This window comes from Lithobates pipiens, unplaced genomic scaffold (assembly GCF_037356315.1).
Source record: "Lithobates pipiens isolate NorthernLeopardFrog02 unplaced genomic scaffold, aLitPip1_a1.2 Scaffold_13, whole genome shotgun sequence".
Classification (NCBI taxonomy): domain Eukaryota; kingdom Metazoa; phylum Chordata; class Amphibia; order Anura; family Ranidae; genus Lithobates; species Lithobates pipiens.
Window position 1 is genome coordinate 146,419,423 of NW_027507718.1, and position 18,919 is coordinate 146,438,341.

The 18,919-nt window shown below is 40.9% G+C and overlaps 1 protein-coding gene across 21 annotated transcripts in view; it reads right to left on the reverse strand.

The window, feature by feature from the left end:
- Positions 1 to 18,919, reverse strand: part of PTPRS (protein tyrosine phosphatase receptor type S) — a 733,740-nt gene that overhangs the window by 506,706 nt on the left and 208,115 nt on the right. The window lies entirely within an intron of this gene.

An 18,919-nucleotide genomic window follows, 5' to 3' on the forward strand; every position in this document is an offset into this window, starting at 1 on the left:
CTGACAATTTTATTTTGTCCATATTTTGGTATGAATAACAGTAGTTCTGTAAAGAAAGGAAAAAAACAAGGAAGCATTGTTTTTTTTTTTGCCACCGAACGTTATCATTATCCTTGTTACACATAACAAATTACTTCATATGTAATGGCATTTGATCTCTAACAGATATGCTCAGTCACTTAAAGCGGTTCTGCACCTTTAAAAAAAATATTAAAAGCCAGCAGCTACAAATATTGCAGCTGCTAACTTTTAATAAATTCACACTTACCTGTCCCAGGGTCCAGCGATGTCGGCGGCAGATGACAAGCGATCTCTCGTCTCTCTGCTGCCCCCGCCGCCATCCTCTGTCAGGGAATCGGGAAGTGAAGCGTTGCGGCTTCACTGCCTGGCTCCCTACTGCGCATGCGCGAGTCGCGCTGCACATCTCTGCTGGTCCCCGCTGTGTCCTGGGAACTGTGTGGGGATCTGCCACGGTCTGCGGGGGTCTTGACCCAGAAGTGGGTGCAGATACCTTGATTATCCAGGTAACTGCACAGGGATCAGATGAGCGGAACTTCCACTTCAGTGTGGAGAACCGCTTTAAACTGCTCTTTACAGCTCAATGTACATTTAATGAAATGCTTGGGATACTGTAATCTCAAAACAAAAAAAAAAAAAAATACTCAAATCAGCAATAGATAAACCAGAAAAACTCAAAATATGTAAGTATAATGGCATGCTGCAATTTTGGATAAAAAAAGTACTTATTGCAGCTGCTCTCTGAATGAATGAATGAATGAAATACTTATATAGCGCACAATGCGAACTGAATCGCCTCTAAAGTAAATAAATTTTTTGTAAATAAGTACGTTTTATCCTTCACTGATGGGCACTGATAAGGTGGGACAGATGAGTTGGCACCAATTAGGTGGCACTGATGGGCACTGGTAGGCATCACTGATGGGTGGCGCTGATATGCAGCACTGATGGGCCCTGATAGGTGGCACTGATGGGCACTCATGGGTGGCACTGATAGGCAGCACTGCTACTTGGCACTGCTGGGGCACCGATATGTGGCACTGATAGATGGCATTGATAGGCATCACTGATGGCACTGGCAGGCATTGGGGATGGGCACTGATTGGCAGCTGCCTGGGCACTGATTGCCAGCTGCCTGGTGGTCCATTGTGGTGGCAATCCCTGGTGGTCCTGGCAGTCCTGGGTGGGCATCCGAGGGGGGGCTGCACTGATAAACACTCAGCACAGACCCCCTGTCAGGAGAGCAGCCGATCGACTCTCCTCTACTCACGTATGTCAGACGCGAGTGAGGAAAAGCCGATCAAAGGCTCTTCCTGTTTACATCATGATCAGCCATGATTGGACATGGCTGATCACATGGTAAAGAGCCTCCATCAGATGATCTTTACTCAGATCAGTGTAGCGGTGTGTCAGACTGATGCACCCCACTACAGAATGCCACTGGTGGGCAAGGCGTACAGGTATGTCCCTTTTAAGAAGCGGCGCTGCGGGTGCGCCCACTGCGTTCTTCGTGACTGCGAACGCATGCATTAAGGTGAAAAAACACAAAGGTTTACAACCCCTTTAAGAATTCCAGGACAAGACAAGATGGATGCACCAGCCTCATGCATTACCCCAACCCTGCCCCACCTATCCCTCCTGAGCACCTTAGCTGCCCCTTCAGATGGATAGTTGAACCTCCAATGAACCTTATTTTAGAAAGGAAAATGCTATAGATGGTATAGTTGATGGAAATAAGGAAACAACCTCAATGAGAGCCATTTTGAAAAAGGACAGGTGGCGATCCTCAAGCCTGGTTGTGTACTGTATGTGCACAATGAAATATCCTGCTGTATTCAACGCCTGCTTTATGGGAGCTAGATCTTGCCTGCTCTTCACTCATTGCTATTCTCCATCGATAAAACAAGCGCGAGATATGATAAATTAATGTGCTTTATACTATGTCAGGCAATTGTGCCTAAGTCTATGGCACTAATACATGTACAGCATATCCGAAAGTTTCTTCACATGCCTCAATAACCCAGCCAGACCCAGCCCACTGATGGCCTTGATGTTATAGTAGCTGATTGATCTATGGACAGAGGCAGAGTATGTTCTGGGAATAGCACTGTGGCAGGCACCCTAGTGTAACATGTAAACGATCTCACCATGTTTGCAAATATATCAGGACTCTTCCTTATTCAGTGTGTATAGTAGATGGAAATAAGGAAACAACCTCAATGAGAGCCATTTTGAAAAAGGACAGGTGGCGATCCTCAAGCCTGGTTGTGTACTGTATGTGCACAATGAAATATCCTGCTGTACTCAACGCCTGCTTTATGGGAGCTAGATCTTGCCTGCTCTTCACTCATTGCTATTCTCCATCGATAGAACAAGCACTAGATATGATAAATTAATGTGCTTTATACTATGTCAGGCAATTACAGCATATCCGAAAGTTTCTTCACACGCTTCAATAACCCAGCCAGATCCAGCCCATTGATGGCCTCGATGTTATGGTAGCTGATTGATCTATGGACAGAGGCAGAGTACGCTCTGGGAATAGCACTGTGGCAGGCACCCTAGTGTAACATGTAAACGATCTCGCCACGTTTGCGAATGTATCAGGGCTCTTCTTTATTCAGTGTGTCCAAGGCTGGCAGTGTCCAAGAAGCAGTCAGGCTGCTGTCACAGTGTGCCCTGCTGCAGTGGTTAGAAAAACAAAGAGAGAGACCAGGTGCGCCAAACTAGGTGCAGTAGCTAAAATCACTGTTTAATGAATTTTTTTTTTTAAAACAAAGCCAAATGGCTACTCACAAACGCAGAGTGAATACAGGCATGCAAAGTATAGTTCAAGTGACAGGTGCTTCAGCGGTCCGGGTTGCTCTCCAATGCTGAGAACTGGCTAGATGTAATACATCCGGTTCGCATGTAGGATGGCTGTTGGTGTGGCTGTGGAATCTCTTGGTTAATCCGAAATGCCCAGTGGTACAGCATACGAGCGTCCTGCACATCAGATGGAAGCCAGAACTGGAAGTGTGTTCCAGCCTGGGATGCAAACATCGAGGACCGGAAGTCATGTGATACGGGTAGCCTATAGGATGACGCGTTTCACAGTTCCGCTGTTTCTTCAGATCTGCCTACCAAGAGCGAAGGCATGTCTTAAGAATACTAAGGGGGCGGGATTAACAGGCGGACCTGAATGGCAATTCAAATACAGCTGCTGATATAGACTACCAGAAGCACTGTGTTGGCAGTAAGCTAATAGAAACAACAGAAAAACAGAAGTAAACACATATATGTGACACTAAAAAATGTATATAAATTTCCTCCGGGTACTCCGGTTTCCTCCCACACTCCAAAGACATGCAGGTAGGTAAATTGAGTTCTGTCCAAAATTGGCCCTAGGATATGAATGGGGACCTTGGATTGTGGGCTCCTTGAGGGTAGGGACCAACATGAGTGTGCAATGTACAGGGATGGGGACAATTGTAGACACTCACTCAGGTTGAACTGGATGGACTGGTGTCTTTATTCAACCTAACTAACTATGAAACTATGAATTGATGAGTAATGCATATTTGTAGCATATAAATAAATTGATTAATTAATAAATCACACCTGGTTTATAAAAGATATAGAAAAAATGTATATAAAAAATTTGATTTAAAAAAAAAAATATATGGAAAAAGGGGTGTATCTGAAGAATATATGTGAATATATATATTATATATATATATATATATATATATATATATATATATATATATATATATATATATATATATATATATATATCAGTGTATAAAGAGATATATAAATTATAAAAAATATATGTAAAACATATATATATATATATATATACATACACATATATAAAAACATTTAAAAAGTATATATATATATATATATATATATATATATATATATATATATATATATATATATATATATATACATAAACATATAAAAAGTATAAGTATATATATATATATATATATATATATATATATATATATATATATATATATATATATTATTAACAGAGGATATGAGATCTCAGGGATGGGCGATCATAAAAGAAAGGAAAAAACTTCATCATTGGGGATAACATATAAACTGGATGTGTGTTTATAAAAAAAGCACGACGCTAGAGTAAAAATTAACTATAAATCAACTATAACTGTGGCATTTAGGGAACCTCAAAACACAGAATTCATCTAAATGTGTTCTATATATAATATATATATATATATATATATATATATATAGAGGCATGCGTTTTGAAAAACACACGTGACTAAATTATAGTATTTATTTCAATTTCTTTGTTTAACCCATTAGGCGATAAACTATTTAACGTATATATCCAAAAAGGTTCTTGCCTACATAAAAGTGAGAACCTCTCAGCAGGAGAATATTTGTCAGGTATGGATTTGATAGCCCATACTTGCAAATCCGAGATCTTACTGTGGTGATGGGTGGTAAAATGGCATGCAACACTATACTTGGGATGGTTGGTCTGCACAGCTCTGGGATGATCTCCAAATCTAGCTAGCAGGGCCCTAATCATTCTCCAAACATATAAGAGGCCACAAGGGCAAGATATACAGTACACTACATATGAGGTGGAACAGTTATAAAATGAACTGAGGGTGAAAGTTTTGCCATTGGTAGTGAAGAATTTTTTACCATGAGAAACATACAGTATGAACACGTAAGATATAGTGCTTTGTTACAACGAAACAGTCCTACAAGAGCAATGAGCGTAAGTTGTCTAAGTTGATGGTGTTTAGCCTGAGGCCTCAATTTGCTTGGAGCAATTTTGCTCTTTATACTAGGAGCCCTTCTGTAAGCAAATTTGGGAATGTCCAGAATGGTTGTGGATAAATTAGGATCTTGGGTCAAGAAGGACCAATGTTTTTTAAAAATACTCTCCATTTTCTTAAAGTCAGCATGATACTGTGTAATATATCGCATAGAAGGTCTGAGGCATGTTTAATGGAAGGGGTTGGCAGATCTTCAGTTTGAAAAGACGCACAGGCTTCATCTATAAGATTAGTAGGACAACCTTTATCAAGAAACTTCTTTTTGAGTACTGAAAACTGAGAGTTATAATCATCCAACTTTGTACAATTAAGTCTAAGCCGATGAAATTGACTCTTTGGGACATTATTTATCCACCTGGGGTGATGGCAACTAGAAAAATGTAAGCATGAATCTGATCGCCCATCCCTGAGATCTCATATCCTCTATTAATAATAGCTAGATCTGATATATATATATATATACATACTTGTGATGTTTTATATATATATATATCTTTTTTTTTTTTGAATTTATATATATCTTTATACACTGATATATATATATATATATATATATATATATATATATATATATATATATATATATATATTTTTTTTTTTTTTTTTCACATATATTCTTCAGATACACCCCTTTTTCCATATGTATATTTTATTTAAATCAGTTTTTTTATATCCGTTTTTTCTATATCTTTTAGAAACCAGGCGTGATTTCTTAATTAACAAATTTATTTATATGCTATAAATATGCATTACTCATTACTCACAATTAATTTATATACATTTTGTTGTTTCCATTAGTTTACTGCCAAAACAGTGCTTTTGGCAGTCTATAACCGCAGCTGTAGTTGAATTGCTATTCAGGTCCGCTTGTTAATCCCATCCCCTTAATATTCTTAAAACATGCCTTCCCTCTTGGTATCCGGATCTGAACAAACAGCGGAGCTGTGAAACGCGTCATCCTATTGGACACCCGTATCACGCGACGTCCGGTCCTCGATGTTTGCGTCCCAGGCTGGAACGCACTTCTGGTTCCGATTTCTGGTTTCCGTCTGCCGTGCAGGATGCACGTGTGCTGCACCACTGGGCATTCCAGATTAACCCAGAGATTCCACGGCCACACCATCAGCCATCCTACAGGCGAACCTGGTGTATTACATCTAGCCAGTTCTCAGCATTGGAGAGCAACCCGGACCGCTGAAGCACCTGTCACTTGAATTATACTTTACATGCCTGTATTAACTCTGCATTTGTGAGTAACCATTTGGCTTTGTTTTTTTTGTTTTTTTATTTCATTAAATAGTGATTTTAGTTACTGCACTTAGTTTGGCGCACCTGGTCTCTCTTTTTTCTTACCATTGCAGAGTTTTTGCTTCTACTCCCAAGGCCGCTGCCTATGGTGCTTTCTATAAATTTAAGTGAACTCTCTTGAACTTATTTAATGATTGGATTTTATTTGATATATTTTTATGCCATTTTTTTTATCCCTCTTGTGCTTTTTCTAATTTACATTGGACACTAAGTGGATTTTTTGTGCCATCTTCCCCTCCTTTACCTGCTGCAGTGGTTACACACCCTGCATGCAAGTCAGAAATGTCAGCATGCAATCTGGCATCATAGTGGGATTCAATTAGTGGAGGGGGAGAAAAATAATCCCTTACACCTACATGTTTCGCCCCTGCCACTGACTGGGCCTTCCTCAGAGCACGGTAATGGATTGGTTGGTGGCTATCACTATATAATCCCTACTGTCAAGACTTATTTTACCTATTAACACCCCACCCACAAGGTATTAATCTAAATGGGTTTACAGATGGTGCCAGTGTATGTTGAAGAAGGATACACTGCCAGGCACAAAAATAATCCAAATACGCCTGATAGGTGGCCCACCAAATTACCTGAAAAAATTTAAGTTACATCTCTCACAAGAATGTCTGTAATGAGAGGTCATTATTTAAAACGTAAAGGCACATGGACATGGTAATTAGGAAAAAAAATCCATCTTGCCTCTTTTTGTAAGAGGACTTTGTCCTTGTCTTCTCTTCTCTCTGATAATGATGATTGATATAAGGTAGCACACATCATACATTTCAAGGATGATTTGTGACACTGTTCAAAATGGAAAAGTAATGGTGACATCATCCTTGCCAGTAATAGGTGTTCCCCTATCTAAAATATCTTCATCTTTTCCCTATATAGGCTTTTTGGCATTGTATACTATCCTGTAAATTACCCGCGAAGATGAACAATTAGGAAAAGAATCTATGTAGTACAAAAGTTTTCCTAATGAATCAGGAAACTCCGTAATTTTGTCTACATATTTGCAGTGTCCACAGGCAAATATGTCTTTTAAGGGGGGTTGACTATACATGGGCTCACATCTACTCTTTCTAAACTCACTGTGTACCACTGTGTCACCAATTGTAGGTGCTTTCCTCGCTATCATCCAAGGTTTATTTCCTATTATTTTCACCAATCTCGCATTCCAGCATTAAAATATGCCAGTGTTTGTTCAACACTGACTGCAACTGCTGCCAGTGTGTATCACATCTTGTAACCATCCTAGTTTTTCTTTATCCTTTTGTTCATGTTTTCTTTAGCCTTTTTTGTAAGAGTTGTGTCCTATTTTGTTGTAAGGCCCACACCCTACTAGGTTGTTCAGGAGGAATAGGTGAGGGCAGGGTGGGGCTTCGGGTATACTGGAGTGGGGTGGGGGTTGGTTGGAGGGTGTTGAGGTGGTGGGACAAGGTGGTGGTGTGGGGGGACTCTCTATGGGGGTTGCGGGTACACTCCATAGTAGCTGATATCGTTTTTATGGCAAAATCAATAAAACTGCTTTAGTAACCTCTGAGGTGCTCTATCCTTGTGTTTTTTTTGTTGTGACATAATGTTTTTAGATGCCCAACTACCAAATGTGGGAACTTGATCAACAAGTATGGTCAACACATGTGGCCAATAGAGACAACACGGAACCCCTGATCCTGAATTTAGACGCAGAAAAGGCGTTTGACCCCCTTGGTTGGCCGTTCATGCTCGCCACTTTAAGCCACATGGAGTTTAGGGGACCTTTCTTGCGAGCGGTACAACATCTCTATACTAACCCCACATCACAGGTAAAAACTCCATTTGTCACCTCACTCACTTTCCTAGTAACCAATGGTACCCGCCAGGGCTGTCCACTCTCCCCCCTGCTATTTACCTTATGTGTTGTGCCACTGGTGGCAAACATTTGGAGGAACACAGATATTCGGGGTAAAGGTGAGGGGTAAAGAATTTAAGATATCCCTGTTTACGGATGACATCATCCTTACCCTGACCAAACCCAGGATCTCATTGCCCAACCTACACTAACTACACTGAATTCGATAAATACGACGTGCTCTCGGGCTACAAAACGAATGATTCAAAGTCCATGGCCCTCCCGCTTAACATTCCAGAGAAAGAACTTTTCCATTCACAGTCTGCGTTCCCCTATAACTGGGAGCGGCTTTCTCTGAAATATCTCGGGATTAACCTCACCCCTTCCTATGACTCCCTATACCAGGCCAATTTCCCTCCCCTATATAAGTCGATTAGGGAGCTGATCCAAAAGTGGAAGACCCATCAACTATCTCTTCTAGCGACAGGGTCCTGCGCTCTGTCGTGATGGCAGCCCACACTGACGGGGCCTGCCATTCCCCAGCCAGGTTAAATATTACCAAGCGGCCCAATCACGAGCGATAGTCTCCTGGTTCACCCAAAGGTTGTTCAATAAATGGACGGAGATAGAGAAAATCTGGTTAGCGCCCGTACACCCGAATAGTCTTCTCTGGAACATGTTGAGGTGGAGCCTGGACGAATGTTAGGGTCAATTTCCCAGCTCCGACGATTGTGGAGGAAGCTATCCCGTGAAAGTGAGCTTAAATCTGAATGTTCACTGATGACCTCCTTCCTATGCAACCCCAAAGTGCCAGCTAGTCTCACTCATCAGATGTCGTGGCCTTGGGCCTCGTGGAACGTTTTCCACTTCGGACACTTGGCGGACCCCAGGTCCTGTAAGCTGCTCCCATTCTCTGAGCTCCAATCCAAACATGATCTTCCCAAACAGGTGTTCTACAGCTATTTATAGATCTGTCACTACGCCCGGAGCAAACATGCATACATACACCGCTGGGAGAGGGAGTTGGGAGAGGAGATCCTGAAGGAGGCCTGGAGGGCAGTCTGGAGTCAGGCTACTAAGAGCTCCTTATGTACCCTCTATAAAAGAAAATGCCTATAAGATTCTATTCTTTTGGTACCTGACTCCGGACATACTCCATATAGTTTACCCCCCCCCCCCCCCCACCTCTGATCGCTGCTGGTGATGCCAGCAAGCCAGAAGTACACTCTTCCACATTTATTGGACATGCCCTTTAATAGTCCCTTTCTGGATCTCAACACAGCAATTACTGACTCACACCTTTGAGACACCCATACCTGTGACCCTGAAACTCTTCTTGTTAGGTCTCTCCCAACCGAAAATAGCTAAACCCTACAAAAAACTGCTCAGGCACGTTCTCACGGTGGGAAGGTGCTTAATAGCTCTCCACTGGAAGAAAACTGTGCCCCCCATCTCAGGAGTCCTTTTATGCTAGGGTCAATGACATGGAACTAATGGAGAAAATGACAGCCATATTGCGGGACAGACTGGACAACCACAATGGTGTCTGGGAGTGGTGGCACTCTCGGGAGGACCCGTTCTGATCCAGCGGTCGAAACACAGTTATCTTAGAATTTTTTTTTCTTTTCTATCTGGTCTTCCCTGCTCCCCCCCTTTCTGTTTTCTTTTTTCTATTTTTATTTCCTTTTCTTTGTTTATCTGGCTGCTAATTATGTAACGTTAAGTGAGGCATCAGTCTCAAGGTACTGTGTCAGGGAAATGCCCGTAACGGATGTGCGACTGGGTGCTCTGTGGTGCGCCGGTGCACGCTGGCACTCAAGGGCGTGCGCCTGTGCACATGTGCGCGCGTTTGTGCAGGCGCGCAGTGGCACGTGCATGGCGTTTGGCGCCAATCGGCCTATTTAGGTGTCCCCCGCAGTGTGCTCGGTGCTGTCTATCTGCAGCTCCCTGTGCCCTAGTACCCGTAACCTTGCTTGAAGCTCCTGATCGCCTGACTACCCGGCTTGACCTTTGAATTGTCCTGTTTGCTGCCTGACCTTGGCCTCGGCCTGTCTGTGACCTTGAACCTGCCTGCTCCACTGTACCGTGCTGCCCGCCTGTTGCCAACCCTGCCTGTGACCCGGACTTTGAACTTGCCTGATCCCTTGTACTGCACCACCTGTCTGTTGCCGACCGTGCCTGTGACTGGACTTGTCTCACCAGCTCTTGCTCTGCATCCGCTGCCATGTCCAGCTGCCTGGGGACCTCCGACCCATCTGCATCAGGCCCTTGGGCCTCTTCTCCTGCAACAAACCCGCCAGGCTCTCATACCAGTCTGTGCTCCCGTGCCTCCTGTCCATACTACCAGGGGCGGCGACCCAGACACGTAAGGGAAACCTTCCCCTGCTATCTTGGGCTCATCAGTCAGGTACGCAAAGTCTGACATACTGTATGCTATATACTCTACTCGAGGCCCTGTTATTACTGTAGAAATATGCAATGCCAAAGACCGGAGGGGGGTCCCTCCTCCGCAACTTTATTGTCTCTTCACTAGGCATGTTCATAACTCAATTTCTGCTTATGCCCATTTGCAATATTTATACCTATGTTCTGCTGTTTTATTTTTCTAAACTAAAATAAAAAAGTTATTTGAAAAAAAAAAGAATGGTCAACAAAGAGAACACTAGGGCGCTCACTAAACTCAAAACAGATCCATAAGGGAAAATAAAGAAACAGGTCCACAAGGTAAGTCTAGCTGATCTAAAGATGGCAAAAGGCCCAAGCCTTAAGCGTTGACCCTAGGCATCAGGGAAGAAAGGCCCAAGAACAAATAGGGATGTCTAAGAAAGAGATAATGAAGATAGAGATCTATCTAGAATAATACCCCAAGGGGATGGTCGTCAAAGACCTAAGGCGTTGGAGACAATCCCAATAATAAAATAGAGATCCAAAGTCCCATTTGTGAGAATAGTTTAACCAAGCATAAAATAACAACACAATTAATTTTAATAGATGTGCATCTATCTGACTATTCCATAGTCAGTAAATCATGGCATCCACTGATGTAGATCCACATCAGCCACGATGAAGGATGATCCTGCAGACATGTCCACCCCTCAATGACTGCTTACTGCAAATGGTGGTTCCAGGCCCTGTTGAATATAAAGGGGCCGGGGGAGCCTGGGTTATTTTAACTGCAGCTCCCTGTGCCCTAGTACTGACTTCTGGCTTGGCTGACTATCTGTTCTGGTTACTGAACTTTGGCTATGTTTTGACTATGTTTGTTATTTTTACTTTTATTATTAAATAAGTGTGATTTAACTGTACTGACACCTAAGCTTTTTTAAAGCTGTCAGTCCTGTGTGGGCCTAAGTTCGGAAGCTGAAAAAAGATCATCACAACTAAAGCACAAAGCTCTAGACATCTGCTGATTCTACTCCATACCATGGGGGGCCACCCCAGTAGTGAAAAGATTCTATTAAGTTTAATTCATTGTGACATGGTTTTACAGATCAGAGTTACAGCCAATACAGAATTGAAGGCTAAACCAGGATCTAAGGAGGTAAATTAACTTCCTATCAGCAAAGTCACCAATATTAAGTATACCTTCGAACCTTTCAGTGGTATCGCTTAACATGGCTCACAAAACCATACACACTGGATACAGACCACCTGTTAGTGAATCTCTTCTCAAAGGGGAAATTCTCTAGCCCAGTCACAGATGGGGCCCAAAATCTTTCAGGGTGTCTCAACCAGTGGGTGTAGCAGCCACTGGAGCTTTAAAGAACCCAAGGCCTATAACAGCAGGCTGATCCCCCAAATGCAAGATCATATGCACAGCATCAATAAGATTTAAAACAAATATTTCAAGTCTAAGTCAAAGTCAAATAAAGGAGACTGGGGTGATCCAAAAACAGCTTATCCTAACTTTTTGGGAATCTGAATCTAAAATGGCAATAGGGACTGCAGACCTAATTTAGCTCACAGAAAGACAGACTGTCAGAAATGGTGCCAGAGCATGCTTCAAACCCCTATGGAAAGAATAACCCAGTAGCTAGCTTGGTACAACAGCTAGAGAGCCCATAGTGGACTTAAACAAAGCCATGACCCTGCCCAATGGAGCTAAAATAAACTACATAGATATAAATAAGCCCTATAAAGATAGGGGTCCTGGGTTTAAAATTACAGTTTCAGCTGAGGAAAGCTCAGGAAAGCTCTCCCAGAATCATTAGATGAGTATAGGCTGCAGCAGCAGGACTATCCTTTGTGTCTTTGAGAAGTCACACTGTGCTGCAGTGTGTCAGCATCTAGGCCCAATGTGAGGTAAGGTATCAAGAACACACAAACCTGGACAGCTGGTGCTGGTGAGAGTTTCAGCCATACAGAGGAGACCAAGTCATTGTAAGCAGGCAGTAGAGTGGTGCCTGAGGCTGGAGATTGACTTGGTGCTTCAGGAACATGCACAGCCGAAAACAAAAGTCTGAAATGTGTTCAGCGAAAATTGCGATGATTTCACCTATTGCAGCCACCTTTGGCTTAGGGCTAGAATGCCTACTGGTATTTGGATGCCCACAGGACTTCAGGCCCCTCTGGGGCACAGACAGTTACAACACCAGGATCTAGCGTGGAGCTGGTTACCAATAGGAGTGTTTGCGAAGCTTGTGTGGAGTGGGAGAGGTGTTTCTGATCACTGATTCTTTACTCTGTCTGTAGAATAGTGCTTATAATGTTTAAAAAATGTGTTCATTGCAAAAAGAAATACAGGGTACTCACATTCTACTGGTGCTTCCAGCGAACCAGTCTACAAACAGCTTACAAATTCAGTGATCAGAAACACCTCTCCGGCTCCAGACAAGCCTTGCTAACACTCCCAATGGTAACCAGCTCCACACTAGTTCCTGGTGTTGTAATCATCTGTGCCCTACTGGGACAATCCAGGCTAGCCCTGTAATCTTACAGTCCAGCAGGGTCCAAGCAATGTTTCCATAGCTGTTGATGAATATATAGATACAGGCACTAAAGAAATGATTATCGTTTTTTTAAAGGATTTATATAGCAGCAACAGTTTACACATCACTTTACAATGTAGAGGGGGAACAGTATAATTACAATACAGTTTAATACAGAAGGAACAGGAAGATGTTCTCGTGGAGCTTACAATCTAAATTACATCTATTTTCATGTTTTTTTAGGACAGCCCAGGAAAAAGTATTAATTTCTACAGTTCAGCTCTTAAAGGAATGCATTTCTGAAGTACTTTCAATTGTTAATTCATTAATAATTTGTTAATAAACACTTGATAACTTGAATTTAAACAATTAAACTGCAACCTGGAGATTTTAGTGAGCACTGTTACTATGCCTATGAAAAAGGAAATATATTTATGCAAGTAAATAAAGGCACATTTTGTATTATAGACCTTATCATTGATGATATGGTCATGGATGAATAATTTCCTTTTAAATAGACAGCATCACAGAATGCAAATTTTTTTAAAAAGTCACGAAAACTAAAGTGTTACTAAACCCACAACAGTACAATCGGTTATACTCACTGTGGAACCTAGGGGGTTAATCCTGCACATTGTGTAAAAAGGCTGTTTGATCCTGTCTTCTCTGATCCTCCCCTTCTTCCACAGTCCCCAATCCATCTCCTGATAGTACAATACCCTGGGGGCACTCTGCACATGCTCAGTTTGGTGTGTATTGCCAGATAGTTTTTTCTTTTCTTGGAACCATGCATATAATCAGCACAGGGCCGATCAGCACTGTCCAGACAGAGGGTCAGGTGGCCTGCATCCTCATAGAACAATCAGAGGAGAATGCTTTAACCAGTGTTCGGCTAGACACTGATAGAAGTCACAAGACTGCTATAAACTGCTGATGAGAAAAGGTATGTAACAGTTTATATTTACTAAAATAATTGCATTTACATGTTATATGTACTATGGAAGACCATATAGTGAATGCAGAGCCCTGGGTTTAGTAACACTTAAGCCCCATACACATGATCAGATTTTCTGCTGGTTTTTGTCTTCATATTTACCAAAACCATATAATATGAGGTCAAACCTTAGGAGTTTAAATTTGTATGCAATCAGGCAGGCCCTTGCACTACATGGTTTTGGTAAATCTGAAGACAAAAATCGGCAGAAAATCTGATAGTGTGTATGGGGCTTTAAAGTTTGGAAAATGTTTCTGGGATTTCACCAAACTTTCTGAACAGGCAGCATTTGCTTGACTAAGCTAATTACAGCTCTTTTCTGTTTCCTGTTAAAGTGGTATTAAACTTGAACCCAAAAATGTAACATACTTTAGCTTACCAATCATTAGATGTGGTGGATGCATTAATTATTTTAAGGCTTTTTTCCCCCTCTATTTTTGCCAGGTGATTTGCCTAGTAACGCACCTCCAGTATTAGGCTACATTCACAATAAAAATAAACAAAACAGTGTTGTGCTGCCAAAATATTAAAGTGACTACAAATGAATCCAAAAATAAGCATAAATGATTAACTTGCAATAAAGCAAGATACTCAGTGCACAATCAAATATTCATATTTCCAAACTAGTGTACATCTAATCAGCGGGAGGCAGCACGGACGGAATAGGAGCCCCATGATCAGCTGATCCATTTGCATCCCTGAGAGGGAACCTGCTTTTTTTTAGACCTTCTGGTTAAACAGGGGTCAGAACGTAAGGTGAGCGGCTAGGATATTGAGGTGGAGGAGGGCACTTGTAGTCCCAATCTTGATATATTGCAAGTTAATCATTTATTCTTATTTTTGGATTAATTTGTAGTCAATTTGATAATTTGGAAACGCAACACTGTTTTGTTATTTATATTATTTATGTGAAGTGAACACATTTTTTGTGTGTGCAGCACAAATTTCACAAATTTTAATTGTTTGTGTTTTTTGATATTTATGTTATATCATTTATATCACTATTTACACTATTTAGGGTTTTAGGTGATAGAAATTTGTTCATTATACATGCACAATTAAGCGTCACGTTTTCAAGCATTTTTTCACGCTTTTTTTTTCCCCGAGTATTTTTTGGAACAGAATTTAATGTTTTTGCAGCTTTTGTCAGGCGTTTTTTAACTAAAATGTGTGGAGTGCTGCCGAAAAAGGGGCAGAGAGCTGCTACTTGAGCAGACACTGTGTGACAAAATGCTCAAAAAAACGAATGTTGCACTTTTCAAGCGTTTCCATTAAAGTCTATGGGGACAAACCCGCTTAATTCTGATGGAAAAGTAGCTCACGTACTCTTCTAAGCGACAGTATTTTTGCTACAAGCAACAGGACACTCAGAGATGTGAACAAGGGCTACTGAAAAAAAATGTTTTTTGCTTATTGAGCATTTTTTTAGCTTCAAGCTACAAAATGCTTAAGTGTGAACGGGGCCTCAGAGTGCCTCTACTTTGAATGAAGGTGCACATGGGCACCTTTGTACAGCACCATTGTCAGTCTGGGGGGAGGAAGTGGAGTGTTAGATGTACTAGCAGATTTAGACTAGCAAACTGAAGCCAAACTCCAGCTAGCACTGCAGTTACACAAGCAATTACAGCAACAGTTTTGTTCCTTTTGGGATAAAGATTTTCCTTTTATAAATAAAAGCTGACCATTGTAACACCCCTGTCAGGGTTTGTCTCAGCCCTCTAACTGCTACAGGACAGCTTGTTCTGTTGAAAAACAAAGACTTACTGGATGGATCACCAAAAGAAAAAGAAAGTCTAAAAAACAAAACCAATACAGCCATCACATCTAAGAATTAGTAAACTGCAAAATAGCAAATGTTTGCTTTTGGGTTCAATACCACTTTAGCAATACATAGTAACCCTTAAGTGCTTTTCTAACAAAACCTATGGGAAATAATTCAGAACTACAGGTAAGTTATTCCTTATGAAACACATTTCTAATTCCTTCTGAAAGTTGAGACCAAAATATATAAAACATTGGAGGTTGTTTTACAAAATAATACGTTTGTACTATTATAGATCAGTCTACCTTGTTTTAAAGCACCTTTACAACAATGTGAAAATACAGCACTTACAATGTATTCATTTCACAATATGCAGGTGTCAGTGCTGCTTAATTGTTTCCATGCCTTCACTCTTTCCCAGATCCACAAGCACCTGACCTACCGGTACACATTATTCACTACCCCAGTCCTGTAAACAGCACAAAATGTTAACAAAGTGATGTGCTATGAACACCTATAATAACTGTATGGTTTTTTTTCACATTCTGGAACACAAATTACGCAGTAATACTGTTTACAGGATATAGGAGTATACAACTTATTTACTTTATGAGTTATTAACATTAATTTCTAACTACTGGTAGTACCTTGCTTAGCATAGTGTAAGGAAAAACAGGGAATAGCTATTGTTAAAATAAGCAGGTTTTAAAGGAAAATAGGACTGATGCTTTTAAGGGAAAGGGGTTTTAGAATGACATTTAAGGGTCAAATTGAAATGTATAATTTGTGTTTATGCACATTAGATACTGTACATCCACATTTGGTGGAAAATCTGCCATTAGGTTTAGAAAGGGGAAAAAGAGAATACTGGATAAAACAAAATGGAATTTTTATATATCAAGATTAAAAAAAAAGTGATGTCACCAGAACTTGTTGTAATGTCAAATCAGATTGATAGAGGATACAAAACAAGTAAAAATACATCTTCAAAAGTATATAATATAATGAACATACCTATGCAAATACAGTAACATCTACCACTAAAAAATATTAAAGTAGAACTAATTCCAGAGCACGGACTTTCAGATATTTGCATATTTTATGCAGTAAAACTGATTTTTGGACTTATTGTACAATTTTATTTTTGGAGTATATTATTGGGCACTGTATGAGAATTCAGGAACACTAAATTAATGCTGCTGTCTTCAGAAGATTGGACACTGTCAAAACAAAGATCTAAGGTCAGTAGTATAATCTCTCCGACTCACAGCATGCCTCAGTTTTCTTAGAGAGCAATAATAACTGTGGAACATAAGAACAGAGGGAAGGGACCTGTGTCCCATACTGTACTCCAAGAAAAGCATTTTAAAAAGGAACACAGAATTAAAGTAGAACTATAGGCAAAACCTTTTTTTTTTCCTTTTGGATAGAGTATAGGAGGGTATCTTTACTTCTTGTCCCATAGCCAAAACACGAAGTAAGAGGAAATCCCTGTAGATTAAGGGAATCACCAGATCACCAGAACTAGTGTCCCCATTAGAAGATTTACCCTCCAATTCTGTTCTCGGAACAACCCAAAATGTGGGATTATTATTTACTTTCACTTTCAATGATAATGATAAACAAATAGAGAGGGTCAATCTCCCTAATGGGGACTCGGGAGCAATAATAACCTTCTAATCCATTCCCACTCTGTCCAAAACGTAAAAAAAAAAAGTTTTGCTTTTAGTTATAGTTTAAGTAATTTAGTTACATTGGGAAGTCCATAAGCAGTCCAACTCTGAGGGGTAGGTAAATAAAAAAGCCAACAAAAACTACCAGGTTAACAGCTGGGTTCCAGAAAATCTACAAAACTGCCTAAAGAGATGTATGACCAAAGCCAGCATCAGCTGAGGCCTGAATATTGCCTTGGTATAAATATAAGAAATTTGTGAACAGAAGATTAGGTAGCAGCTCTGCAAATCTAAGAAACAGGGCCCTCACGCTAAAAAACCCATGAAGCTCTAACCAGTCTAGGGAAGTGCACTTTGACTAGTGATAACCTTAAATTAAGAGTTAACTAATTCACCTAGCAATAATGAATTCAGAAGCAAGATGTAACCTATCAGTATCCTCGGCATTAATACTATTTAAAGGTACTTATATAGCGTGGTCAATTTAAGCAGCGCTTTACATATACAGTGTACATTCACATCAGTCCCTACCCTCAAGGAGCTTACAATCTAAGGTCCCTAACTCACATTCATATACTGGGGCCAATTTAGACAGAAGCCAATTAACCCACCAGCATGTCTTTGGAATGTGGGAGGAAACAGGAGTACCCAGAGAAAACCCACACAGGCACAGGGAGAACATGCAAACTCCAGGCAGATAGTGTCATGGTTGGGATTCGAACCAGCGACCCTTTTTACTGCTAGGTGAGAGTGCTACCCACTACACCACTTTGCAGCCCAAAACAGAGTCAGACTGTCAAAAGACAGCTGTAGCTGTTAAGGTGAAAGGAAGAAACCACCTTGGACAGGAAGGAGGCCTCAAAACAAACATGTGCTTAAAAAACAGAAGAAAGGGTTCTTTTACAGGTTAAGACGGCCAACTCAGAAACTCGCCTTACAGAAGTGAGGACAATGAAAAAGGCATCCTTATAAATAAGGATTGACAAAGTAATATTCTAAAAAGGTTCAAAGGATGGTCTTTAAAGAGCTAACAGAACCAGGGTGAGATACATTGGAGTCACTGGGGAATGTACAGGTGAAACATTGTGAATGACAGCAGGGAATGGATGCCTACACTAAGGGGAGAGATGCAAGGGGTTTATGAAAAACAAACCACTAAGGTCAAGATTTGACCCTTGATGGAATGGACTTGAGGCTCAATGCTCACCCAGACTAGAATGTAGAAAGGACATGATTAATCTCACGAGAACTTCCTGAAACGGAATGCCCTCATTCCATTCCAAAAGAAATATGCTTTCAAAGTCAGATGTTAGAGTTTGTGAAAAGTTGATTTTCTAGTTTTGAGAGCAAAGGAATGACCAAATCTGATGGGCTCCTGTCCCACAAGATATTGACTTCTGCAGACAAGCTGTTAAAGTCACTGACCGGGGGGTGGCAAAGCAGCCAAGATCTGGACAATCTGGACAGGCTCACAGATTCTGCCAGGAGTCGGACAAGTAGTAGACAGGTTGAAGTGATGCCATGGAGTCACCAGATTATCCACTGCAAATAGTTGGATGATCCCTGAATTTGGAGACAAGCCTGCTCAATTTTATGTTGA